This window comes from Megascapheus bottae, chromosome 14 (assembly GCF_031878675.1).
Source record: "Megascapheus bottae isolate mThoBot1 chromosome 14, mThoBot2.hap1, whole genome shotgun sequence".
In the NCBI taxonomy this organism is placed as follows: Eukaryota; Metazoa; Chordata; class Mammalia; order Rodentia; family Geomyidae; genus Megascapheus; species Megascapheus bottae.
Window position 1 is genome coordinate 48,794,037 of NC_143522.1, and position 4,900 is coordinate 48,798,936.

The window sequence follows — 4,900 nt, forward strand, 5'->3', positions numbered from 1 at the left end:
TTAACAAAAATATTTCTTTTTATACTTTTGTCTTTCTTTAGCAGAAGTGTCCTTTCAAATGAGCTATTCTTTTTCTTTCTTGGTGGGTCATTGGGCTTGAACTCTGGGCCTGGGCGCTGTCCCTAAGCTCTTCAGCTCAAGGCTACTGCCCTACTCTTGAGCCAAGCCCCAATTACTTCCCGTTTTCTAGAGATTAATTGGAGATAAGAGTCTTAGGTCCTTTTGTGCCTGGGCTGGCTTTGAACCTTGATCCTCAGATCTCAGCCTCCTGAGTAGCTAGGATTACAGGTGTGAGCCACTGGCCTGGCTCAAATCAGGTACTTTCTTAACACTGATTCACACTCTCACTTAGAGATGTTAGACTTAGACTTCCAAAGTGATAACTTTGACAATACTTCACAATATTGCTGATTAGGCAACAATGGGACTGTCCCACCTAAGCAAGAAAAAAAACCCAACTGCAGTACAACTTGTAATTTTCTAAACCAAGTACAGATAGCTCATCTGAAATTATATTTTGGTAATCCAGCATTTTCAAGGGTGGTCTTTAAATGATTCTACTCCAGTGTGAGGTCTCCTGTAAGTTGCAGGGTAGTTCATTGCTATAAACAAGTGTAGTGCCAGTTGTTTGACTTCATTTCTTTTTTCCAAGAATCATTTATTTACCATGTCCAGTCGCAAAATGTAACATATTTCTCTATGAAAAGTCTATTCCAAACATATAATCATCCCCAGGAAAACACTGCAAACTAAGAAAGGTCTGCTGTCACTCATAGCTCATCAAAAATGCTGTTCATCTTTGGTAATGCACATTCTTCACTGGTTTGACAACTCTGCAGAATGTCCTTATACTGGTTCTTTAGATCCTCATACAAAGAAACAGTCTTCTGTGAGTGGGCCATGGGTAACAACACCTTTTCATTTAACAACATCTGTACTTGGAACTCTTCTTTAGAAGTCTTAGCATCTTCACAATGGTAAAGCACAAATATTAGATTGGAGGCATACGGTACAATGTGGCCACTTCAGAACTTCCTGTGGACCTGTTCCCCATGATCATAAGCTGTTAGGGGTTCCTTGTCTTTGAAGTAGCCCATGAGAGAAAGCAGTGGAAGTAGGGTCTCTGCGAACTGGAGGATGACTGGAGAAGAAACTGGCTGAGACCTTTGTTTCTGTTCAACAGTTTTGTCCAAGATATCCTGAAAGATATCCTGAAATAGGGTGCGACTCGATCGACTATTAATGGTATATCCATAACCTCTTTTCCAATATTGCTTCAGATCATTTAAATACTCTAATACCTTTGCATCATCTACATTGACATCTACATCTACATCTACACCAAGGAGATTTAATACCTTTAATTGCCAGGTCAAATGAACAGGTGAAAAAAGCCACTTGAATTAAATCTGCATTTAAATCATTTACTGGTACTTGTAAAGTATCTGAAACTTTATTTAAAATAGTCTGCATTTCTGGTCCAGTCTTGGAGGCTTCTACATGATAAAGAGCTGTTGCATTCCTTTCCTTGTCAGTTAAAAACTTCTCACAATGATCAAAGAACCTCATTAGTTTGTCATTGATTCTTGGAGGTCCATACTCCATATCTCCGGAGGCCTTTACTTTTCACCCGCGCAACTTTGCCACTTCCCCAAAAAGATGGTGAAGAATTCCTCGAGGATAATCAGAGACTCTCTTGGGTCTGACGCTATCGATGGGATTCTACATCCACCAGTGGGACTCGAACCCATGCGTCACCCTGTGGTTAAAGACTCTTCCCGGCCCATGCATCAAAAATGTTATGGGGTCAAGAGGAGGGGATTCCACATTCCTCCAGGTGGGGATTCCACGTCCCACCAGAGTCCACCACACAGAGACAGTCTCATAGAAACAGGTGAATTTATTGGGGAAGTAGATGGTAAACTGACTGGCCAGGGACACAGCGCAGACTCGGGAGCTGACACTGTGAGCTATTTGTTTTATTTTTAAGGTAGGGGTTTGGCTATGTTAGTTTGCAGAAGCTTGAAAACCTAGAAACTCTGGTATCTTCAGGCCAACACCTTTCCACTAATTAACAGTCTCATGATACATTTTTTTTTCCTTGTGGAAATATGCATTTCATATTCTTTAAATTTTTTTAATTAAACATTTTATTAAAACTGAGTATTTACATCATATTTCAAATGTCATATTTTACAAACAAATATTCTAGAAAAAAATCTCCATATGCAATCAATGGTACATAAGTTTAAGAACATAATTAAAATTAAGCTGTCTTTGTCATAGATACATATCGATCTATATATCAATATATGTCTAGAATATATATTCTGTAGTAGACCTGTGTCTATATAGATATATTTATATTTCCAACTTCATGTCAATGAACTGGAGGACTTGAGTATTGAGTCATCGCTCTTGTATGGTTTGGATCTAATATCCACATATCAAGGAGACCATGCACCTTTTGGTCCTTTGGCTTATCTCACTCAATATGATTTGCTCTAGTTCTGTCTACTTTCCAGCGAATTCCATTATTTTGTCTTGTCTGGTGGCTATGTAGAATTCCATTGTATATATGTATATAGTGTATTTTGGTATCCATTCATCTGTCGTGTGGCATCTGGGTTGTTTCTATTGCTTGCACATTTGATATTCTTTTGATATGGATGCAGAGCAAAGCTTCAAAAAGGATAGCTTTTCAAGACCTGAAAAACAAGTTTGTCTTTCAACAGGAGAGTTTCTGTACACATGAAATGGATATCTGTCTCCTTGTCACGCCTGCCATTTGCCTGGGCTGTGAGATTTGTAGCAGTACTGTCAGTTGGGGGAAAGCAAGAAGAGGGTTAGGAAGTTCTGTGAGGCACACTCTTTGGGCACTGTTCCCGAACCTCATTGTGCTCAAGGCCAGCTCTACCACTTGAGTCCCAGTGCTGCTTCCGGCTTTTCTGAGTAGTTTATTGGAGATAAGAGTCTCACAGGGACTTTCCTGCCTGAGCTGACTTTAAATTGTGACCCTCAGATCTCAGCCTCCAGAGTAGCTAGGGTTATAGGCATGAGCCATTGGTGCTCAGCTTGAATCACACTCTTGAGATTTTTTTTTCTCCCAAGACGGATACTTGAACTATAGAGCTACATCTTTCATTCATTAACTGTGGATCTGCCACTTGAGCCATGTCAACAACCCCAGTTTCTTGAGATTTTAGATTGATGCAGAGTTGTTCTTAGGGGATGGCTTCTAATTCTGGAGCACCCTTGTAGCTCTCTGCTGCCCCCTGGAGGAATAATCTTACACTGCATCTCCAGGCTAATGGTAAATCCGGTTTAGATTCAAGTATAAACAATTGGGGAGGGGGAGGTGATGGAAAATTTCACTTGTCAGAGTTGTGGAGAAAAATCACTAGATAGAAACTCAGTGTGAAACCCCATGTGAAGGTCCATGCACATCAGCCTCTTTATGTGATAGCTTTTTTTTTCCTAATTTACTTTATTGTTATTTTAGAGGTGATATACAAAGAGTTACCTTTACATAGTCAGGAAATAAGTACATTTCCTTTCCCATAGTGTCATCTGCTCCCTCTTTCCCTCCTAGTCCTTCTCTCCCATCTCTGCCCACAAGTTGCACAGTTCACTTTCACCAGTGTTAAAGGCTTAATTCTCGTGACTTTATCTCTATACAAGGTTGTCTGGGCTCCAAGATTTCATGTAAACTCAGCTCCTTACAAAAAGAAGCAGCAATCTGTTCCTCAGCTAGTTATTTAGGCAGAGTTAGACATTCCATTTAAAGAGATTCTAATATTGGGCATCATTTGTCCTTGGTGAATCCTGATACAACCAAATTCCCTGAAAGGAGGCAGAGTATACTGGTTAAGAATGTGGAGTCTGGAGACGCTATGGGCACTTGTGGGATTATGGTGGCCATCGACATCTGAGCTCCACAGGTCAGGGCCTCGAAATACAGAGGCCCTGAAGTATCTGCCTTATCAACCAATGAATAAATATGGAGATGGAGATGGCAACTTCTTAATCTGGTACCGTATAATCTGCTGGGAATCTCTTGGGTTGACAGCTCATTTTGAACAGTGGCAGTCCTTTTTATGACAGGACGTGCAATAATGAAGTGGTCAAAATGCAGAGGCTAACACTAGACTAGAACATCTGAATCAAATGGTTGGAATAGCATCTATCCTCTTGCATGCTCAAAAGCCCATTCTTTTCATCATTCGAAAGCAGCAGCGCCAGTCTCCTACTATATCATTGCTGGCGTTATCTATCAGGCACCAAGCTTGGGATCAGTTATAAACTCTAGAGTGCTTTCTGCAGTTCATGGCATTCCGTCAGCTTTCGATGAAGCCATGTCCTCCTGTCGATATCATCCTTCCAAAGGATATTGGTGGCATTTCAAAGACCATGAAGAACAAGATAAAGCCAAGCCTACAGCCAACAGGAAAGAAGAACCAAGTTCCATTCTTCAGAGACAGCGTGTGGATGTCTTACTTGCAGATCTCAGACAAAAATTCCCACCCAAATTTGTGCAGCAAAAGTCTGGAGAAAAGCCTGTTCCGGTGGAACAGACCAGGAAAGAGGCAGGACCTATTCCAGAACTGTAAAATCTGAGGAGAAGGAGACCACAAAGAATGTCCAGCAGACTGGGAACACTAAAGGTCCCCCCCGAGAAACGGATGAGACTTCAGTGAACATAGGACAAAAGAGAAGCTTGCAAGAGATTTGTGTCAATTACACCTCAGTTCTCTGTAGGATCCTGAGCTTTAAAATGCTCTGTGTGGAAAGCATTTGTTCTTTAAGAATGGATGTACCCATCGTGCTTTTTGGGGGGCAGGTGATGATACTGGATATTGAAGCCAGCGGCTGATGAAATACTGAGCAAGAGTTTCAGGAC

The 4,900-nt window shown here is 41.0% G+C and overlaps 2 pseudogenes; one reads left to right on the forward strand and one right to left on the reverse strand.

Moving 5' to 3' along the window:
- Positions 1-770: 770 nt before the first annotated feature.
- Positions 771-1,605, reverse strand: LOC150055223 (multiple inositol polyphosphate phosphatase 1 pseudogene; annotated as a pseudogene).
- Positions 1,606-3,911: 2,306 nt separating this feature from the next.
- LOC150055224 (mediator of RNA polymerase II transcription subunit 6-like) lies at positions 3,912-4,697 on the forward strand (annotated as a pseudogene).
- The last annotated feature ends 203 nt before the right edge of the window (positions 4,698-4,900 follow it).